Consider the following 24,002-nt stretch of genomic DNA (forward strand, 5'->3'; position numbering starts at 1 on the left):
GTACTATATTAGCAGTCTTCCATATTTCTGGTAGGTCTCCCGTTTCCAGTGACCTACTATACACTATGGAGAGTGGCAAGCAAAGTGCTCCTGCACACTCTTTCAATACCCATGGTGAGATTCCGTCCAGCCCAACACCTTTTCTCACATCCAGCTCCAATAGGTGCTTCTTGACCTCATCTCTTGTAATTTCGAACCTATCCAAGGTCACCTGGTTTGCTGCCACCTCTCCTAGCGCCGTGACTTCTCCCTGTTCTATTGTAAAGACCTCCTAGAACCTTTTGTTGAGTTCTTCACACTCCTCTTTGTCATTCTCTGTGTACCTGTCCTCGGCCACCCTAAGTTTCATCACCTGTTCCTTCACTGTTGTCTTCCTCCTTATGTGACTGTGTAGTAGCTTTCGTTCGGCCTTAGCTTTATTAGCTATATCATTTTCATACCTTTTCTCAGCTGCTCTTCTCACACTAACATACTCGTTCCTGGTTCTCTGGTATCTCTCTACTTTCTGGTGTTCTGTTATTACGGAAGTTCCTCCATGCCCTTTTGTTCAGCTCCTTTGCTTTCATACATTCCCTATTAAACCATGGATTCATCCTTTGTTTCTCTGTTTTTTCCTGTCGGGCTGGGACAAACCTTGCTTACAGCCTCCTGACATTTTTGGGTGACAAAGTCCATCATGTCTTGTACGGACTTGGTTCTGAGTTCTGTGTCCCAATGCATATCCCATAGGAATTTATTCATCTCCTCATAGTTTCCCTTTCGGTACGCCAGCCCTTTGTTTCCCAGTTCTTTTTTGGGGGTGATAATTCCTAGCTCAACCAGGTACTCAAAGCTCAATACACTATGATCACTCATTCCCAAGGGTGCTTCCAACTTAACTTCCCTTATATCCGACTCATTTAGGGTAAATATCAGATTAAGCAAGGCTGGTTCATCCCCTCCTCTCATTCTTGTCGGTCCCTTGACGTGTTGACTTAGAAAGTTTCTGGTTGCCACATCCAGCAGCTTAGCTCTCCATGTGTCTGGGCCTCCATGTGAGTCTCTGTTCCCCCAATCTATCTTCCCATGGTTGAAGTCTCCCGTGATTAGTAGTCTGGATCCGTTCCTGCTAGCCACAGAAGCTGCTCTCTCTATTATATTGATGATGGCCAAGTTGTTTCTATCATATTCCTGTCTGGGTCGTATGTCATTCGGTGGGGGGTTATATATGACTACTACTATAATTTCCTGTCCTCCAGTTGCTATGGTGCCTGATATGTAGTCTCTGAAACTTTCACAGCTCTGAATTACCATCTCTTCAAAACTCCAACCTTCTCTTAGTAGCAAAGCTACACCACCTCATCCTCTCCCTTCTCACTCTTTCCTCACTACAAAGTAGCCCTGTGGAAACACTGCGTTTGTTATAATTTCTGTTAGCTTTGTTTCTGTGAGTGCTATTATGTCTGGGTTTTCTTCTAGTGCCCATTCTCCAAGTTCACTTGTTTTATTTGTAATCCCATCTATGTTAGTGTACATTTCCTTGAAGCTCACTTTCTTCTGTTCATTTTCTTGTCCCTTTCTTGGCGAGCATTCTGCTGGTGTGTGAAGCTGTTCTGTGGGTGACAAAATATGTGAGGTGATTTGCAAGGTCTCAAAGGATTTTGGGGTGGGGGGTGGGGGCTTAAGGGAAGGGGGGATAGGTAGGGTGTGGGTTAAGGAGATAGGGGGGACATGGAGGATACGGGGTGAGGGGGAGGAGGGATAGGGAGGGTAGGGTGAGGGGAAGGGAGGGGGGCAGGTAGGGTGAGGGGAAGGGAGGGTTTCTATGCAGAGGGGGGTGGTGGTATTGCCCTCCCCTCTGGAGTTGCTGGGATGCTGGTTTTGAGTTCCCCTCTTGTCCCTGGGACTGTTGTGTTGGGGGCTGTGATTTCCTGGTTTGCTCCTCTCTCCCTGCGCTTCCTCCTTGCCTCTGCTGCCCTGGCTCTCTCCTCCTTCGTCCTGTCCCTCTGCAGGAATACTTTTTTGTATCCCTCCACATGTTGCAGATGACTCTTCCTTTCGAGAATATCCTCCTTTGTGGTTTCGTTTGTAAACACCATCTTTACAAGTCGGTTTCTGTCCTTGTTGTACCAGCCCAACCTGAAAACCTTCTCAATGTTTTGTTCAGCCCCTCACATCTGTAACCCCTTCAATAGCCGATGTACTGCCTCTTTATCCTTACTATTCCATTCTTGCCTGTTGGATCCTTCCTGTTCTTTGATGCCTACAACTACCACTGATCTTATTCTCTCCAGCAGCTGAGTGGTGCACCTTGCTGCTTCCTGTGATGTAGCTGCTTGCATCGCTACTTCCCTCACTGTGTCCATTGCTTCTGAACTCTTTTTCAGTCTTTCCGCAAATGTTTCAGGTACAGAGGCATTTCCTTCTGATGTAACATTCCCACCTTCCCTTTGGATGATAATCTGATGCTCGGTCTTTTTATTTTTCTCTGTGAGGGATTTGATCTCCTCCCCTGCTGATGTCAGCTCACTTTGCAGATTGTTAATTGTAATCCTCATTTCATGCATCTCCCTCCTGAATTCCTCCAGAACTTGGGTTAACATTTCCTTCGTTTGGTCACTCTGGCTGTTTCCTGTGTCCCTGTTACATCCTCCTGCCGTTTTGCCTCTTGTCAAGAGAGAGAGCAAGAGAGAGAGAGCAAGAGAGAAAGAACAAGAGAGAGAGAGAGAGCAAAAGAGAGAGAGAGAGAGAGAGAGAGAGAGAGAGGCAGAGACAGAGACAGAGAGAGCTAGAGAGAGAACAGAGAGAACGTGTGTGTGTGTGCACGTGGGATGGGGGTTACGAGGAGGTGAGGTGTTGTCTGAAGCTCACGGCAGGTAAGAGAGGGGGTAAGAGAGGGGGTGGATTATGAGTGAGGTTTTATCCCCTTTCCACGAAAGGTGTTAATCCCTTCTAGCCTGACTGGACGTATGTGTGTGTGCGTGCATGTGCGTGTGTTTGTTTTTGCGTGTGCGTGCGTGTGTGCATGCAAACGTACGTGTGTGAGCGTGCGTGTGTTACGGGGGTCCCGTATAATGTCATCCTCTACCCAAAATGAGCCATTTTGATATTTTAAGTGTATCTGAATTACTGAACAAGTATTTGGTAATATTTTACCTCTGTACACCTGAAGAATTGACCAGAGAGGGGTACCTACCTGTCAGCCTCCCGCTCACACAACACGGTGAATAATTACGATGCTGGATAACGAAGTGCTCCGTTGTCGTCTCCCACGTTATGATTCACTAATCCAGTAGATTGATGATGGCGGTTCTTCTCTATCTAACACAGATCTCTGGAGTCAGTCACTGTATCGGTGTGTCTGTTGTGTTACAGTTCACCAATTCACTGTACCACTGATCACTTGACCCAATATGTAAACAAAGCCTTGTGGGCCCTCCCACGTGGCCTGTCTGGTGAATTCACTGTTTAACACAAAGTTCTAGTGATAGCACTGTATTTTTTCTTTCCTATTCGTGGTGGTTATACGCTTTGTGATACCCCTAGATCTGTGATCTGTCACTGTAGCCTTAATTAACCCAAAAATATTGGCGTTTATTGTAGTGTGTGACCCCAACGACCCTCCCTCCATGGCTGGCTGAAATGAACTGTGTGTAGGTACTCACCTAATTGTGCTTGTGGGGGTTGAGCTTTGGCTCTTTGGTCCCGCCCCTCAACCGTCAATCAACTGGTGTACAGATTCCTGAGCCTACTGGGCTCTATCATATCTACATTTGAAACTGTGTATGGAGTTAGCCTCCACCACATCACTTCCTAGTGCATTCCATTTACTAACTACTCTGACACTGAAAAAGTTCTTTCTAACGTCTCTGTGGCTCATTTGGGTACTCAGCTTCCACCTGTGTCCGCTTGTTCGCGTCCCACCAGTGTTGAATAGTTCATCCTTGTTTACCCGGTCGATTCCCCTGAGGATTTTGTAGGTTGTGATCATGTCCCCCCTTACTCTTCTGTCTTCCAGTGTCGTAAGGTGCATTTCGCGCAGCCTTTACTCATAACTCATGCCTCTTAGTTCTGGGACTAGTCTATTAGCATACCTTTGTACTTTTTCCAGCTTCGTCTTGTGCTTGACAAGGTACGGGCTCCTTGCTGGGGCCGCATACTCCAGGATTGGTCTTACATATGTGGCGTACAAGATTCTGAATGATTCCTTACACAGGTTCCTGAACGCCGTTCTGATGTTAGCCAGCCTCTCATATGCCGCAGACGTTTTCTCTTTATGTGGGCTTCAGGAGACAGGTTTGGTGTGATATCAACTCCTAGATCTTTCTCTCTGTCTGTTTCATTAAGTACTTCATCTCCTATTCTGTATCCTGTGCCTGGCCTCCTGTTTCCACTGCCTAGTTTCATTACTTTGCATTTACTCAGGTTGAACTTCAACAGCCATTCACATTCAATTTGTTGGACCATTCACTCAGTCTATCCAGGTCATCTTGTAGCCTCCTACTATCATCCTCTGTTTCAATCCTCCTCATAATTTTTGCATCGTCGGCGAACATTGAGAGGAACGAATCTATACCCTCTGGGAGATCATTTACATATACCAGAAACAGTATAGGTCCAAGGACTGACCCCTGCGGGACTCCACTTGTGACGTCTCGCCAATCTGAGACCTCACCCCTCACACAGTCTCGTTGTCTCCTGTTGCTTAGGTACTCCTCTATCCACCGGAGTACCTTCCCTTTCACTTCAGCCTGCATCTCCAACTTTCGCACTAGCCTCTTGTGTGGCACTGTATCAAAGGCTTTCTGACAATCCAAAAATATGCAGTCTGCCCACTCTTCTCTTTCTTGCCTTATTTTTGTTGCCTGGTCGTAGAATTCAAGTAACCCTGTGAGGCAGGACCTGCCATCCCTGAACCCATGTTGATGCTGTGTTACAAAGTTCCTTCGCTCCAGATGCTCCACTAATTTTTTTCGCACAATCTTCTCCATCAGTTTGCGTGGTATGCAGGTCAGGGACACTGGCCTGTAGTTCAGTGCCTCCTGTCTATCCCCTTTCTTGTATATCGGGACTACGTTAGCTGCTTTCCAAATATCTGGCAGTTCCCCTGTTGCCAGTGATTTGTTATACACTATGGAGAGTGGTAGGCACAGTTCTTCTGCTCATTCCTTTAGAACCCAAGGGGAGATTCCATCTGGGCCTATAGCCTTCGTCTCATCCAACTCTAGTAAACACTTCCTTACTTTCCCCACTGGTAATCTCAAACTCTTCCAGTGGTTCCTGGTTAGCTATTCCCTCACTTACCTCTGGAATTTCTCCTTGCTCTAAGGTGAAGACCTCCTGAAATTTCTTATTCAATTCCTCACACACTTCCTTGTCATTTGTAGTGAATCCTTCTGCCCCTATCCCTAATTTCATAACCTGTTCCTTTACTGTTGTTTTTCTCCTAATGTGGCTATGCAACAATTTAGGCTGAGTCTTTGCCTTGCTTGCGATGTCATTTTCGTATTGTCTTTCTGCCTCTCTTCTCATCCTGACATATTCATTCCTGGCATTCTGGTATCTTTCTCTGCTCTCCAGTGTCCTGTTATTCCTATAGTTTCTCCATGCCCTTTTACTTTGCTGCTTAGCTAGCCTACATCTCTGATTAAACCATGGGTTTCTCATTTTCATTTCTCTGTTTTCCTTTTGGACTAGGACAAACTTGTTTGCTGCGTCCTTGCACTTCTGCGTGATGTAATCCATCATATCTTGGGCCGTCTTTCCCCTGAGCTCTGTTTTTCATGCTATATCTGTTAGGAATTTTCTTATCCCCTCATAGTTTCCCTTTCGGTATGCTAACCTTTTGGTTTCGGTATCCCTCCTCGAGTTCAATAACCCTTCTTCAATCAAGTACTCAAACACCAGTACATTCCACCAGTGGTCGCTCATTCCTACTGGGTCCTCAAAACCGATTTCTCTTATGTCGGAGTCGTACAGAGTGAAGACTAGGTCGAGTCTCGTTGGTTCGTCATTGCCTCTCATCCTTGTGGGTTCTCCGACATGCTGGGTTAAAAAGTTGCGTGTCACCACATCCAATAGTTTGGCTCTCCACGTGACCTCGCCTCCATGCGGTTCCTTGTTCTCCCAGTCAATTCTTCCATGATTGAAGTCGCCCATGATGAGCAGGTGGGATCTATTTCTACAGGCAGCAGAGGCTGCCCTCTCAATTATAGTGTTAACTGCCATGTTGTTGTTTTCATACTCTTGACTGGGTCTTCTGTCATTTGGTGGGGGGTTGTATATTACTGCTACTGCTATTCTTGGTCCTCCCATTGTTATGGTGCATGCTATGTAGTCTCTGAACTCCTCACAGCCCGGGATGGCCATCTCCTTAAAACTCCATTCCTTTCTCATGAGTAGGGACACTCCGCCTCATCCCCTACCTTCCCTCTCTTTCCTTATTACTGTGTACTCCTGGGGAAACACGGCATTCGTTATGATTCCAGAGAGTTTTGTTTCAGTGAGTCTGATTACATCTGGGTTAACTTCTTGTGCTCTTTCCCTTAGTTCACTTGTCTTGCTTGTGATCACATCTATGTTCGAGTACATCACCCTGAAACTGACTCTCTTCTGCTTCTTCTCTGGGGATGGGGGACCTTTGGGATCTGGGGTGAGTGGGAGCTGGGGGGACATTGCACAGGGAGATTGGTGGAGGAGGGAGGGCTTGGGGTGGTGGGGGAGAGAGGGAGGGTACAGGGGGTTGGTAAGAGGGGGAGGGTACAGGGGGTGGGTAAGAGGGGGAGGGTAGGGGGTAGGGGGTAGGGTGTGTGTGTGTGTGTGTGTGTGTGTGTGTGTGTGTGTGTGTGTGTGTGTGTGTGTGTGATTGTGTGTGTAATTACTTAAGTGTAGTTACAGGATGAGAGCTACGCTCGTGGTGTCCCGTCTGCCCAGCACTCTTTGTCATATAACGCTTTGAAACTAATGACAGTCTTGGCCTCCGCCACCTTCTCATTTAACTTGTTCCAACTGTCTACCACTCTATTTGCGAAAGTGAATTTTCTTATATTTCTTCGGTATCTGTGTTTAGCTAGTTTATATCTATGACCTCTTGTTCTTAAAGTTCCAGGTCTCAGGAAATCTTCCCTATCGATTTTATCAATTCCTGTTACTATTTTGTATGTAGTGATCATATCACCTCTTTTTCTTTTGTCTTCCAGTTTTGGCATATTTAATGCCTCTAACCTCTCTTCGTAGCTCTTGCCCTTCAGTTCTGGGAGCCACTTAGTAGCATGTCTTTGCACCTTTTCCAGTTTATTGATGTGCTTCTTAAGATATGGGCACCACACAACCGCTGCATATTCTAGCTTTGGCCTAGCAAAAGTCGTGAACACTTTCCTTAGTATATCGCCATCCATGTATTTAAAAGCAATTCTGAAGTTAGAAAGCGTGGCATAGGCTCCTTGCACAATATTCTTTATGTGGTCCTCAGGTGATAGTTTTCTATCTAGAACCACCCCTAGATCTCTTTCTTTATCAGAATTCTTTAAAGATTTCTCACATAATATATAGGTTGTGTGGGGTCTATGTTCTCCTATTCCACATTCCATAACATGGCATTTATTAACATTAAATTCCATTTGCCAAGTGGTGCTCCATATACTTATTTTGTCCAGGTCATCTTGAAGGGCATGACAATCATCTAAGTTTCTTAGCCTTCCTATTATCTTAGCATCATCAGCAAACATGTTCATATAATTCTGTATACCAACTGGTAGATCATTTATGTAGACAATAAACATTACTGGTGCAAGAACTGAACCCTGTGGTACTCCACTTGTGACATTTCTCCAGTCCGATACATTGCCTCTGACCAGTGCCCTCATTTTTCTATCAGTCAGAAAATTTTTCATCCATGTTAGAAGCTTACCTGTCACCCCTCCAATATTTTCCAGTTTCCAGAACAACCTCTTATGTGGAACTCTGTCGAAAGCCTTTTTAGGTCCTGATAGTGCAGACAACCCAGCCATTTCTTTCCTGTAATATCTCTGTTGCTCAATCATAGAAACTGAGTAAATTCGATACACAGGATCTTCCAGATCGAAAACCATACTGTCTGTCTGATATTATATCATTTCTCTCCAGGTGTTCTACCCATTTAGTTTTAATTATTTTTTCCAATATTTTGACTATTACACTTGTCAATGATACAGGTCTATAATTGAGGGGGTCTTCCCTGCTTCCACTTTTGTAGATTGGAACTATGTTAGCCTTTTTCCACACATCAGCTACAACTCCTGTAAACAAGGATGCCTGAAAAATCAGTTGAAGAGGAATGCTGAGCTCAGGTGCACATTCTCTCAGAACCCATGGTGAAACTCCATCTGGACCAACTGCCTTGTTCTTATTTAGCTCCTTGAACATTTTTTCCACTTCATCTCTAGACACCTCTATGTGCTCTATATGGTTCTCTGGAATTCGTATTGTATCTGGTTCCCTGAAGGTTTCATTTTGTGCAAACACACTTTGGAACTTTTCGTTTAATGTTTCACACATTTCCTTTTCATTTTCCGTGAATCTATTTCCCATTTTCAACCTCTGTATATCATCCTTTACATGCAGTTTGTTGTTTATGAATTTATAGAATAGACCTGGTTCTGTTTTACATTTGTCTGCAATCCCTTCTTCAAAATTTCTTTCTACCCCTCTCCTCACTGCTGTATAGTTGTTTATCGCATCTTTTTATCGCTGGTATGTTTGGGGGTTTGGCCTCTTCCTGTATTGATTCCACTTTTGTGTCTTTTGGTCTCTGGCCCTCTCGCACTTTCTGTTGAACCAATCCTGTTTCCTAGTTCTGCTTCTCTGTTTTGGTATAAATTTTTTTGTGCCTTTATCATATATTTCACAAAACTTGACATACATCTCATTCACTTTCTTGCCTAGCAACAAGTCTGTCCAATTATACCCACTAACAAAATTTCTAAGGTTGCCATAATGTCCTCTCCTAAAGTCAGGTATTTCAATTACATCAACCATCATATTTTCTTCCAGATTATAACGCATTGCATACTTTATTCCCAAAAAGAATAGTTTTTGGAAGAAACACCAAGAACACCAAGGAACATAAACCCAACAAACACACACACTGTGTGTGTGTGTGTGTGTGTGTGTGTGTGTGTGTGTGTGTGTGTGTGTGTGTGTGTGTGTATGTGTGTGTGTGTGTGTGTGTGTGTGTGTGTGTGTGTGTGTGCGTGTGCGTGTGCGTGTGTGTTTGGTGGGTTTATGTTCCTTGGTGTGGGAGATTCTGGAGTGTGTGTGTTGGGGGGGGGGAAGTACTATTATGTAAACAATGTTATAAACACTGTAGGTGTGTATGGGAGGCTTTGCAAATAACATGTGGTCCTTCTTGAGGTCAGGAATGGTTTGGGGTTTGACCCCAGCGAGATTTTGGAAATAACCAACAGTTTCATACATCTTTGTATTTTATACAACCTTTGTATTAACCACAAGTAGTTACTAAAATCACTGATTTGTAGATTTAATCATCATTATGATTTATATTAAACATATTGCCAGATTCTTCCTAGTCAGAGTGACGACGTGAGGAACGACAGGCAGAAACATGAATTCTTTCCACATTTAGTTGGATTGATAAGAGTCCAGTTTATCATTTCTTTTACTAAAAATAGTTACTTACTAATAAGTTTAATTTCGTAGCTTACTACTGCTTACTGGAACTCCTTTATTTAGTTGATATTAAACATTCTAGAGGAAATTATTTTAATGTATATGATTTCATTTTAATTTCCTCGATTAGCTGCGTGACTTTACAATTTATGTTACGCGAAATTATATTTTAACACAGAAGAATTAAATGTACATATATACATATATATATTTATGTGGTCCTCAGGTGATAGTTTTCTATCTATTTATTCTTTTTGTTTTCTATATTTATATATACATATATATATATATAAATAAATATATATATATATATATATATATATATATATATATATATATAAATATATATATATATATATATATATATATATATATATATAAATATATATATATATATATATATATATATATATATATATATATATATATATATATATATATATATATATATATATATATATATATATATATATATATATATGGGCGCAACAGGGAACGGACGCTTGGAGGAGGCTCTGCCAGCCATGTGCCATTATCTAGTGACACCCTGACCCCACGGGGCCCAGACTCAACAGTGTGCAGTGTGAACTGCCTGGGAAGGTGTGAGAGTGGCGGGAAGTGTCCAGGGTGATCTATCCAACCAAAAACAATCAAACAAGGGGATTGGCAGTGTGGAATCGTTTGAACTGCAGTGAGGGCCAACAAGGGCGCCCTGAGGGGCTCCCTCGGTTATGGTGGTGGAGTTGGGGGGTGGGGGATGGGGGGATGGGGTGTTGTTGTGCGGTCAGTCGAGGGGGGTGACCCATGTGTAAGTGTTTATGAAAATATCCCTGAAAAATAGATACCTCGGCTCCCGGGAAACAGATATGGTGTTTTAAGTGCATCGAGTCCACAGTGAACCAGATTATATTGTGCAGTGATATATCACGAAATTATACAAACGTGTTAGTGTCACCCCTCTGACCCCCCCCCCCCCTCCCCATACCCGCTAGTGTGTACCGTCACCCGACCCAAGAGCCACCCCCTGCCGCACCCCCAACCGCGACCGCTACCTCCCTGTGTCCACCCCCTCACGCCACTTCCACCCGCCCAGCCCCCGCCCGGCGCCCGCCCAGCGCCCGCCCAGCCCCTGCCCAGCGCCCGCCCGGCGCCCGCCCAGCGCCCGCCCAGCCCCTGCCCAGTGCCTGTCCAGCGCCCGCCCAGCGCCCGTCTAGCACCCGCCCAGCACCCGCCCAGCGCCTGCCCAGCGCCCGCCGATATCGCAGGTCACGACTGACAGCCAGGCTTCTCTCAGCCAAGAGGAGCCATCAATCGACGACAAGTATGACACATGTCAAGTGAATGACAAGGTGTGGAGACTCAAGCGTAACGGAGATGTGCGCAAACATGCTCACAACGGAACCGATTGTCCGGGTATGTGGCGCCCTCCCAAGGAGGGTATCAATCAAGGCCCCACTCCAGCAGTCAGGGAAAACACCTCCAACAGCCTCATTTCGACAGAGAATCTACTAGAAGCCATCAAAGCAACATCGGTTGGAACCTTGCAGCACATCCCCAAAGCTGCCCGGCCCCAGGCAGCAGCCAAACTATCCAGCCTCTTGAAAAAGGTCAATGACTCCCCTGGAACTATCCAAGCATGGCACAATCTTCTCCTGTTTGGAAACATATGCCTAGCTGTCCCTGCAAGGAGAGACAAATCACTAGCTTCCTCGGTCATTATGGCTATAAATAGTTTTCCTAGAGAGGACAACCAGGCACCCCTCCCCACCCGTGTGAAAAACACCCACCGCAGGAAAGGTATCAACAGCTGAACCGAGGCATCCAAAATCAGAGCAACAGTCAGCAAGAAAATAGAAGAAGGCAACACAATTGGGGCGATCAGTCATCACCAGTGAAGACACAGTTGCCACCAGGGATGCCGATACAGTACAAGCCCTGAGGGAAAAACACCCACCCAGAGCTCCTCGTGATGACAGTGTTCCCCTAGTCGGTGTCACCAGGGCAGAACCCCTGTGTGTGCTCGAATCCATGGTGCATAAAGCAGCTTTATCCTTCCCACCAGGATCAGCAGGTGGGTTCACAGGACTACGACCCAACCACATCAAACAAATGCTCAACCCTGCACTGGGAGACATTGCACAGGGCCTCCTGGTGGAACTAACTAGATTCGCCAACACATGTCTAGCTGGCAACATACCAGAGACCATACGGCCTCTCTTTTTTGGCGCTACCCTCTGTGCCCTGAGGAAAAAAGATGGAGGAATCAGACCGATAGCTGTGGGCAATTCACACCGGCGTCTCGTCGCTAAGGCTGCTGCTAGAGCAGTTAGTCAGGCAGTAGCCGACATGCTGAAGCCAAAACAGCTTGGGTTTGGCATTCCCCAAGGGTGTGAGGCAGCGGCTCATGCAGCTAGAGCCTACATTGCCAACATTACGAATGAAAAAGCCCTGATAAAGCTGGACTTCAAAAATGCTTTCAATCTGGTTAGAAGGGATGCAATACTCAGTGCAGTTCATCGCCTTTTTCCTTCCCTCTACCCGTTTGTAAACTCATGCTACAGCAAGAATCTAACTCTGCTTTTTGGGGAACATGAAATTGAATCACAAGAAGGTGTCCAACAGGGTGACCCCCTTGCTCCTTTTCTTTTCTGTCTAGTTATCAAGGAAGTCACCGATAACCTGCCCAGTGAGCTCAACATTTGGTTTTTGGATGATGGTTATCTTGAGGTTATATTGAGATGATTTCGGGGCTTTAGTGTCCCCGCGGCCCGGTCCTCGACCAGGCCTCCACCCCCAGGAAGCAGCCCGTGACAGCTGACTAACTCCCAGGTACCTATTTACTGCTAGGTAACAGGGGCATTCAGGGTGAAAGAAACTTTGCCCATTTGTTTCTGCCTCGTGCGGGAATCGAACCCGCGCCACAGAATTACGAGCCCTGCGCGCTATCCACCAGGCTACGAGGCCCCTGTAGTACTCTAGTACTACATAGCTGGCAGCTATGGTACTCTAGCTGGCTCCCCAGCCTCACTCTTGGACGACATAAGAATAATTCAGGAGCAAGGAGCAAGCCTAGGCCTCACCTTGAACCCTTCCAAGTGCGAAATAACCTCCACCAACCAGCACATAAGAGAGCAAATAAAGGTTGTTTTGCCTGACATTCATACAACCAACCCTGAGGACAGCACACTCCTAGGTGCTCCTCTTGGAAGGAATGCCATCGACGGGGTCCTTGGTAAGAAGATAACTGATCTGAAGAGGATGAACGAGAGGATTGAAGACATCGATGCTCATGATGCACTTTACCTCATCACCAGATGCTTGTCCCTCCCCAGGCTGACCTACTTTCTAAGATGTTCGTCATCTTTCAACAATATTAAATTAGAAGAGTACGACAGCGTGCTGAAATCAACACTAGAAAAAGCCCTCAATCTTTCCCTCAGCGACATACAGTGGAAACAGGCCTCCCTTCCTGTTAGACTCTAGGGCCTTGGCGTGCGCACAGCAACACAAATTGCTGTACCAGCGTTCCTGTCCTCTTCAGTGGGGTCTGACAACTTGGTGAAGGAAATCCTACCTGAGCACCTAGTTCAACAGGCAGGGGTACATGATCCCAGCTTTACAGACTGCACAACCAAATGGGTCTCTCTCGCAGGACCAGCACCCAAACCACCGCCTTCTGAAGCCCATAAGCAATCCAGCTGGGATTGCCCCATTGCCGACCAAGAAGCTGCGACAACACCACATGACACTGCCCGACTTAGAGCTGTAGCAGCTCCCCATGCAGGTGATTTCCTATTAGCAACCCCAATGTCAGCAACCGGCACCTGTCTCTCACCTCAGGCCCTCCAAATTGCCGTGGCTCTCCGCCTCGCTGCCCCAATCCACACCGAATACAGGTGTATTTGTAGCGAGGCAGAGGCTGACAGATACGGACGGCATGGCCTTCTCTGCTAAAGGACAGGAGGATGGCATGCAAGACACGGCGAGGTCAATGAAATAATTAAAAGAAGCCTTACCACAGCCGGTTGTCCAGCAGAGAGAGAGAGCCCCATTACCTAATGTCCCGCAACTCTGATGAGCCTGTCGGTTGCCCAGACGGAATCACGGTGAACCCCTGGAAGAATGGTAGACAGTTGGTGTGGGACTACACTTGCGTTTCAACTTTAGCCAATACCTATGTTGACTTCAGTGCTACACAAGCAGGAGGAGCTGCCAATCACCGGGAAGCGGCTAAGTCACGTAAATACAGAGACCTTGAGCACCACTACAATTTTGTCCCCATTGCCTCAGAGACACTTGGTGCCTGGGGTAAAAGTGCTGCTAGCTTTTTGAAGGAGTTGGGGTCTAAGCTAATCGAAACAACTAGAGACCCTAGAGCTGCCAGTTTTCTTTTTCAGCGCCTTAGTGTGGCAATCCAGAGAGGAAATGCTCACTGCATCCATGGTTCCTGCCCGCCATATGAGGAGCTGGAGGAGCTGTTCAACTTGTGACAAGCAGCCTTGTACCCTGCATGTAATCAATATTGTAACTTTTTTGTGTAATGACATTTTCAAATAAAGTTAGATAAATATACACACATACCAAAAGAATAGGGGTGGTAGGAGAAGAAAATATCAAAGTGTTCAGTGAAGATCCACAAGGTCTTCTCTGAGTACTCTTTATTTTCTTCTCCGAGGCTATGGGTCCCTACAATTGCACCAGAGGTGGTACCCCTTCTAGGTTAAAAAAAAAAAAATTATATATATATATATATATATATATATATATATATATATATATATATATATATATATATATATATATGCGAACAAGCCTGAATGGTCCCCAGGACTATATGCGAATGAAAACTCACACCCCAGAAGTGACTCGAACCCATACTCCCAGAAGCAACGCAACTGGTAACTACAGGGCGCCTTAATCCGCTTGACCATCACGGCCGTCAAAAGGAAGTGATAGCCGAGGCTATATGAGCCACTTCCCCGACGGCAACTCGGATGGTAATCTTGGGCATAGCATTTCACCAAATCACCTCATTCTTTGGGGCACACGTGAGGAACACAAATGCGAACAAGCCTGAATGGTCCCCAGGACTATATGCGAATGAAAACTCACACCCCAGAAGTGACTCGAACCCATACTCCCAGAAGCAACGCAACTGGTAACTACAGGGCGCCTTAATCCGCTTGACCATCACGGCCGTCAAAAGGAAGTGATAGCCGAGGCTATATGAGCCACTTCCCCGACGGCAACTCGGATGGTAATCTTGGGCATAGCATTTCACCAAATCACCTCATTCTTTGGGGCACACGTGAGGAACACAAATGCGAACAAGCCTGAATGGTCCCCAGGACTATATGCGAATGAAAACTCACACCCCAGAAGTGACTCGAACCCATACTCCCAGAAGCAACGCAACTGGTAACTACAGGGCGCCTTAATCCGCTTGACCATCACGGCCGTCAAAAGGAAGTGATAGCCGAGGCTATATGAGCCACTTCCCCGACGGCAACTCGGATGGTAATCTTGGGCATAGCATTTCACCAAATCACCTCATTCTTTGGGGCACACGTGAGGAACACAAATGCGAACAAGCCTGAATGGTCCCCAGGACTATATGCGAATGAAAACTCACACCCCAGAAGTGACTCGAACCCATACTCCCAGAAGCAACGCAACTGACCATTCAGGCTTGTTCGCATTTGTGTTCCTCACGTGTGCCCCAAAGAATGAGGTGATTTGGTGAAATGCTATGCCCAAGATTACCATCCGAGTTGCCGTCGGGGAAGTGGCTCATATAGCCTCGGCTATCACTTCCTTTTGACGGCCGTGATGGTCAAGCGGATTAAGGCGCCCTGTAGTTACCAGTTGCGTTGCTTCTGGGAGTATGGGTTCGAGTCACTTCTGGGGTGTGAGTTTTCATTCGCATATAGTCCTGGGGACCATTCAGGCTTGTTCGCATTTGTGTTCCTCACGTGTGCCCCAAAGAATGAGGTGATTTGGTGAAATGCTATGCCCAAGATTACCATCCGAGTTGCCGTCGGGGAAGTGGCTCATATAGCCTCGGCTATCACTTCCTTTTGACGGCCGTGATGGTCAAGCGGATTAAGGCGCCCTGTAGTTACCAGTTGCGTTGCTTCTGGGAGTATGGGTTCGAGTCACTTCTGGGGTGTGAGTTTTCATTCGCATATAGTCCTGGGGACCATTCAGGCTTGTTCGCATTTGTGTTCCTCACGTGTGCCCCAAAGAATGAGGTGATTTGGTGAAATGCTATGCCCAAGATTACCATCCGAGTTGCCGTCGGGGAAGTGGCTCATATAGCCTCGGCTATCACTTCCTTTTGACGGCCGTGATGGTCAAGCGGATTAAGGCGCCCTGTAGTTACCAGTTGCGTTGCTTCTGGGAGTATGGGTTCGAGTCACTTCTGGGGTGTGAGTTTTCATTCGCATATAGTCCTGGGGACCATTCAGGCTTGTTCGCATTTGTGTTCCTCACGTGTGCCCCAAAGAATGAGGTGATTTGGTGAAATGCTATGCCCAAGATTACCATCCGAGTTGCCGTCGGGGAAGTGGCTCATATAGCCTCGGCTATCACTTCCTTTTGACGGCCGTGATGGTCAAGCGGATTAAGGCGCCCTGTAGTTACCAGTTGCGTTGCTTCTGGGAGTATGGGTTCGAGTCACTTCTGGGGTGTGAGTTTTCTTTCATATATATATATATATATATATATATATATATATATATATATATATATATATATATATATATATATATATATATATATATATATATATATATTATTAAATATGACCGAAAAAGTAAGATTAATAATTCTAACACGAATTTTCTCAATCTTTCGTACATTACGCTTCACTGTTGGAGGTAAATCAAAAATTAATTCTCCAAAATTCATTTTTATTTCTAGTCTGACGCGACATGGGCGCGTTTCGTAAAACTTATTACATTTTCAAAGACTTTAGTTCACAAATACACAACTGAATAGAACTTACGTATCTCTGATTTTATATCTACATTTGAGTGAGGTGGGAGGGGTGATGTGGCATTAACACAAGACAGAACAAGAGGGGATATTAATAGGGTATTAAAAGTATCAACACAAGACAGAACACAAACAATGGGTATTGAATAGAAGTGTTTGTAGAAAGCCTATTGGTCCATATTTCTTGATGCTTCTATATTGGAGCGGAGTCTTGAGGTGGGTAGAATATAGTTGTGCAATAATTGGCTGTTGATTGCTGGTGTTAACTTCTTGATGTGTAGTGCCTCGCAAACGTCAAGCCGCCTGCTATCGCTGTATCTATCGATGATTTCTGTGTTGTTTACTAGGATTTCTCTGGCGATGGTTTGGTTGTGGGAAGAGATTATATGTTCCTTAATGGAGCCCTGTTGCTTATGCATCGTTAAACGCCTAGAAAGAGATGTTGTTGTCTTGCCTATATACTGGGTTTTTTGGAGCTTACAGTCCCCAAGTGGGCATTTGAAGGCATAGACAACGTTAGTCTCTTTTAAAGCCTCTGTTTTGTGTCTGGAGAGTTTCTCATGAGTAGGCTGGCCGTTTTTCTGGTTTTATAGTAAATCGTCAGTTGTATCCTCTGATTTTTGTCTGTAGGGATAACGTTTCTATTAACAATATCTTTCAGGACCCTTTCCTCCGTTTTATGAGCTGTGGAAAAGAAGTTCCTGTAAAATAGTCTAATAGGGGGTATAGGTGTTGTGTTAGTTGTCTCTTCAGAGGTTGCATGGCTTTTCACTTTCCTTCTTATGATGTCTTCGACGAAACCATTGGAGAAGCCGTTATTGACTTGGACCTGCCTTACCCTACAGAGTTCTTCGTCGACTTGCTTCCATTCTGAGCTGTGGCTGAGAGCACGGTCGACATATGCGTTAACAACACTCCTCTTGTACCTGTCAGGGCAGTCGCTGTTGGCATTTAGGCACATTCCTATGTTTGTTTCCTTAGTGTAGACTGCAGTGTGGAAACCTCCGCCCTTTTCCATGACTGTTACATCTAGAAAGGGCAGCTTCCCATCCTTTTCCATCTCGTAAGTGAAACGCAGCACGGAACTCTGCTCAAATGCCTCCTTCAGCTCCTGCAGATGTCTGACATCAGGTACCTGTGTAAAAATGTCGTCAACATACCTGCAGTATATGGCCGGTTTCAAGTTCATGTCGACTAAGACTTTTTGCTCGATGGTACCCATATAGAAGTTTGCAAACAGGACACCTAGGGGAGAACCCATGGCGACCCCATCTACTTGCTTAAACATGTGCCCATCCGGGCTCAAGAAGGGTGCCTCTTTAGTACAAGCTTGGAGTAGTTTCCTCAGAATATTTTCTGGTATGTCAAGAGGAGTACAGGCTGGATCACGATACACTCTGTCGGCTATCATTGCGATTGTCTCGTCCACAGGTACGTTGGTAAACAGCGATTCTACGTCCAACGAGGCTCTTATCCCTGTGGCCCGTGTGCCCCGCAGTAAGTCAACAAATTCCTTTGGAGACTTCAGGCTGTAAAGGCTGAGAAATCCTAGTAAACAACACAGAAATCATCGATAGATACAGCGATAGCAGGCGGCTTGACGTTTGCGAGGCACTACACATCAAGAAGTCAACACCAGCAATCAACAGCCAATTATTGCACAACTATATTCTACCCACCTCAAGACTCCGCTCCAATATAGAAGCATCAAGAAATATGGACCAATAGGCTTTCTACAAACACTTCTATTCAATACCCATTGTTTGTGTTCTGTCTTGTGTTGATACTTTTAATACCCTATTAATATCCCCTCTTGTTCTGTCTTGTGTTAATGCCACATCACCCCTCCCACCTCACTCAAATGTAGATATAAAATCGGAGATACGTAAGTTCTATTCAGTTGTGTATTTGTGAACTAAAGTCTTTGAAAATGTAATAAGTTTTACGAAACGCGCCCATGTCGCGTCAGACTAGAAATAAAAATGAATTTTGGAGAATTAATTTTTGATTTACCTCAATCAGTGAAGCGTAATGTACGAAAGATTGAGGAAATTTGTGTTAGAATTATTAATCTTACTTTTTCGGTCATATTTAATAATATATGTCTACAGGAAAGACTGCTACCAAAATATACTAATATATATATATATATATATATATATATATATATATATATATATATATATATATATATATATATATATATATATATATATATATATATATATATATATATATATCCATTTACGCTCGAGATGACTATGGAGAGCCGCGCATGGGCAATCGGGAAGAGGAGGAAGACGCGAGAACGTGACCAGTCACCACACGACTCGGACGCCTTTAGTAGCGTGCAAAACAGAGCTACGTTTCGATCGTGCTTATTTCGCTCCCACAAACAATAGAGCGGTGCCACGTCATTTGGCACATCTAGCCGTGTCCCAGAGCTAGTATATCTGCAATTCTATAGTCAGCGCCCTTCAAGCAGCAGCTGGAGGACGAAGGATTGCACAGTTCTCTACATCAACGGACACGCGGCTCGGCAACTATTATTTCCTGTTTGTTACCATGTGGCCACAGTTAACATTTAGGCTAGTTGTCGTTATGCCGTATATAAAATAACAAAATCCCGTACGTGTCTTTAGCAGTTTTATAATCTAAATATGCGATTATATTTATTATTTCTGCAGAAGAAATTTACAGTGCTTGAACATAAATTGTACAGATATTTGCAGGAGGTTTCTACAATGATCATCATACCTTTTAGGAAGATTTCCTTAATTTAGGATGTACTTGTAGTTTGTTATGTAGAAGATTTCTACAATGTAATTGCCTTCCAGCTCCGAGTCGACGTCAACCGAAGTGCTAGGCTTCCCCATCCTCACGTGCAACAATTTGCCCTGTGCAACACGTCATCGGTGGAACGTGGCAACTGAATACACCTCTCTAGTTTTACAGCTAAGCTGTTCATGTTTACTCGTAGTAATAACTCCGTAGTTATATTAGTGATCTCCCGAGATCAATTATACTAACCCATTGATTAACCACATACTCTACTATTCTATCCAGTAGTATATTGAGGTGCCTTTACCTCTTAATTAATATTATATAATCAACCTTATTTACTTTCATAATTTATTTACTCTGGTGAGGAACCAGCACCATAATAATGCTAGGGATGCATTAATCTTTTAGCATGTAACCTCCCAATTTTGTGCAGGTTAATTTGTCTCCCTTTACATAAGAAATATAGTTTCACTAAGATCCATAGGACACTAGTTCTTGGTATCAGTTTCATCCATTGTCTCATTTTGTTTTCCACTTTTTCTCAAAAAGTGGTGGTCCTTCACAGCTATCGAATTGTTTTATTTTAATTACAAATTATTGGAGTCAGATTTTCCCACACGAGGGGTGTAGCCAGCCCGTGTGCGCCGCCTTGCTCCCAGTGCTATTGCACCTCACCCAGCCGCACGTTCTGTCTTCTTCTCACCCTTCTCTGTCTCTCGCCTTGTTTCTCTGTTTCTTCCTGTCTGTCTCTGCCTCACTCTTTCTGTTTCTGCCTCTCTGTCTCGGTCTCTGCCTCTGTCTCTCTGTCTCTGCCTCTGCCTCTCTATCTCGGTCTCTGCCACTCTGCCTCTGTCTCTTCATTTCTGTCTCTTTGTCTATGTCTCTGCCTCTCTGTCTCTTCCCCTCTGTCTCTGCCCCTCTGTCTCTACCTCTATGCCTCTGCCTCTCTGTCTCTGCCTCTATGTCTCTGCCTCTCTGTCTCTGCCTCTTTCTCTGCCCCTCTGTCTCTGCCTCTCTGTCTCTGCCTCTTCATCTCTGTCTCTGCCCCTCTGTCTCTGCCTCTCTGTCTCTGCCTCTTCATCTCTGTCTCTGTCTCTGCCTCTATGTCTCTGCCTCTCTGTCTCTGCCCCTCTATCTCTGCCTCTCTATTTCTGCCTCTGCCTCTCTGTCTCTGCCCCTCTATCTCTGCCTCTCTGTTTCTGCCTCTGTCTCTCTCTCTCGGTCCCTGCCACTCTGCCTCTGCCTCTGTCTCTTCATCTCTGTCTCTTTCTCTCTGTCTCTGCCTCTATGTCTCTGCCTCTCTGTCTCTTTCCCTCTGTCTCTTTCCCTCTGTCTCTGCCCCTCTGTCTCTACCTCTATGTCTCTGCCTCTCTGTCTCTTCCCCTCTGTCTCTGCCCCTCTGTCTCTGCCCCTCTGTCTCTGCCCCTCTGTCTCTACCTCTATGTCTCTGCCTCTCTGTCTCTGCCTCTCTGTCTCTGCCTCTATGTCTCTGCCTCTGTCTCTGCCCCTCTGTCTCTGCCTCTCTGCCTCTTCATCTCTATCTCTGCCTCTCTCCTCTCTTTCTTCTCATTCCTCTTCTCTATCTCTCTCTCTCTCCTTCTGTCTCTCTCCCTTTGTTTCTCACCTCTCTCTCTGTCTGCCTCTCCATCTCTCTCCTTTTCTCCCTGTCTGTCAATATTTTTCTAAATGCAGTAAATGTAATTATACCTAATAATTCCAATAATTAATAATTAAAATCAACATTTTAAAAATCGTTGCTCTAAAACATTATATCGTAACATTTAAAACACTTTATATTAAAACATTATGGCATCACGTTTATAATCGTAGTTACCATTTCTCAAAACTTGTGTATGAAACATAATTTAAAACATGAAGAAAACAATCAAATGTCGTTTTAAAAATATTTTGTACAAGGGAAAATGTAAGGTGGGCAGCCAGTACCAGCCTCAGTATTTCCACTTACCTAACCAATACTCTGTGGAGGCGTTACCGAAGCCGGTCCTGTAGGCCACCCAGTCTCTGGCGAAGTTCACCGCAGGAACAACTTTATTGTCTCTCCGGAGTAACACCGTCCATCCTCCTGAAGAACAAGTCATTGTTAGGTTCACAATGACACATAACTCCTGAGAACTTTATGAAACACTTTGTTTATATTATTATCAGGAAAAAATCCATAACTTAAATTCCATAATAATTCCATATGAAGAAGTGTGATCATTTCATCTCTCAATTCTAACAATTACCAGTAATTTAGGAAATGTTAAATTTTCAAAATGGCACCTCTAATGTTACCAGTGTTTCCCATGGTGGGTGATAGTGGTGCTGGTAGTGTCACCATGGTGGGTGATAATGGTGCTGGTAGTGTCACCATGGTGGGTGATAGTGGTGCTGGTAGTGACACCAAGGTGGGTGATAGTGGTGCTGGTAGTGTCACTATGGTGGGTGATAGTGGTGCTGGTAGTGTCACCATGGTGGGTGATAATGGTGCTGGTACTGTCACCATTGTGGATGATAGTGGTGCTGGTAGTGTCACCATGGTGGGTGATAGTGGTGCTGGTAGTGACACCAAGGTGGGTGATAGTGGTGCTGGTAGTGTCACTAAGGTGGGTGATAGTGGTGCTGGTAGTGTCACCATGGTGGGTGATAATGGTGCTGGTACTGTCACCATGGTGGGTGATAGTGGTGCTGGTAGTGTCACCATGGTGGGTGATAGTGGTGCTGGTACTGTCACCATGGTGGGTGATAATGGTGCTGGTACTGTCACCATTGTGGATGATAGTGGTGCTGGTAGTGTCACCATGGTGGGTGATAGTGGTGCTGGTAGTGACACCAAGGTGGGTGATAGTGGTGCTGGTAGTGTCACTAAGGTGGGTGATAGTGGTGCTGGTAGTGTCACCATGGTGGGTGATAATGGTGCTGGTACTGTCACCATGGTGGGTGATAGTGGTGCTGGTAGTGTCACCATGGTGGGTGATAGTGGTGCTGGTACTGTCACCATGGTGGGTGATAGTGGTGCTGGTAGTGTCACCATGGTGGGTGATAGTGGTGCTGGTAGTGTCACCATGGTAGGTGATAGTGGTGCTGGTAGTGTTAATGTTAGTGTTAATAATTAATTATTAATTATAAACCACCAACACCCGGCACCTGTGGGCCAGGCCGGCGCCGGACACCGGCACCCCGCTGGGAGAAGCAGCCAGAAAACCTTCACAATCCATCAACTGTCCTGTGACCCAAGGCGTCGTAACAACAATCTGGTCCGTTGGATAGGAAGAGAAGGGGATCCTGGGGCTCCCAGACGGAGCAGGGGTCCAGATGGAGCAGGGGTCCAGACGGAGCAGGTGTCCAGACGGAGCAGGTGTCCAGATGGAGCAGGGGTCCAGACGGAGCAGGTGTCCAGACGGAGCAGGTGTCCTCCGGGCAGTCATAACCACGACCTCCGGGCAGACATAACCAAGACCTCCGGGCATAACCAAGACCTCCGGGCAGTCATAACCACGACCTCCGGGCAGTCATAACCAAGACCTCCGGGCAGTCATAACCACGACCTCCGGGCAGTCATAACCAAGACCTCCGGGCAGTCATAACCAAGACCTCCGGGCAGTCATAACCACGACCTCCGGGCAGACATAACCAAGACCTCCGGGCATAACCAAGACCTCCGGGCAGTCATAACCACGACCTCCGGGCAGTCATAACCAAGACCTCCGGGCAGTCATAACCACGACCTCCGGGCAGTCATAACCAAGACCTCCGGGCAGTCATAACCAAGACCTCCGGGCAGTCATAACCAAGACCTCCGGGCAGTCATAACCAAGACCTCCGGGCAGTCATAACCAAGACCTCCGGGCAGTCATAACCAAGACCTCCGGGCAGTCATAACCACGTCCTCCGGGCAGTCATAACCACGTCCTCCGGGCAGACATAACCAAGACCTCCGGGCAGTCATAACCATGGCCTCCGGGCAGTCATAACCAAGACCTCCGGGCAGTCATAACCAAGACCTCCGGGCAGTCATAACCAAGTCCTCCGGCCAGACATAACCAAGACCTCCGGGCAGTCATAACCAAGACCTCCGGGCAGACATAACCAAGGCCTCCGGGCAGACATAACCAAGACCTCCGGGCAGTCATAACCAAGACCTCCGGGCAGTTATAACCAAGACCTCCGGGCAGACATAACCAAGACCTCCGGGCAGTCATAACCATGGCCTCCGGGCAGTCATAACCAAGACCTCCGGGCAGTTATAACCAAGACCTCCGGGCAGACATAACCAAGACCTCCGGGCAGTCATAACCATGGCCTCCGGGCAGTCATAACCAAGACCTCCGGGCAGTTATAACCAAGACCTCCGGGCAGACATAACCAAGACCTCCGGGCAGTCATAACCATGGCCTCCGGGCAGTCATAACCATGGCCTCCGGGCAGTCATAACCAAGACCTCCGGGCAGTTATAACCAAGACCTCTGGGCAGACATAACCAAGACCTCCGGGCAGACATAACCAAGGCCTCCGGGCAGACATAACCAAGACCTCCGGGCAGACATAACCAAGACCTCCGGGCAGACATAACCAAG

At 45.9% G+C, this 24,002-nt stretch overlaps 1 long non-coding RNA gene across 1 annotated transcript in view; it reads right to left on the bottom strand.

Moving 5' to 3' along the window:
- The window catches only part of LOC123758969 (uncharacterized), a 97,658-nt gene extending 76,152 nt beyond the window's left edge, over positions 1–21,506 (bottom strand). The window contains exon 1 of the long non-coding RNA XR_011230064.1: positions 21,392–21,506. This is a non-coding gene — a long non-coding RNA (uncharacterized lncRNA). The remainder of the gene's footprint in view (positions 1–21,391) is intronic.
- Positions 21,507–24,002: the final 2,496 nt, after the last annotated feature.

This window comes from Procambarus clarkii, chromosome 31 (genome assembly GCF_040958095.1).
Source record: "Procambarus clarkii isolate CNS0578487 chromosome 31, FALCON_Pclarkii_2.0, whole genome shotgun sequence".
Classification (NCBI taxonomy): Eukaryota; Metazoa; Arthropoda; class Malacostraca; order Decapoda; family Cambaridae; genus Procambarus; species Procambarus clarkii.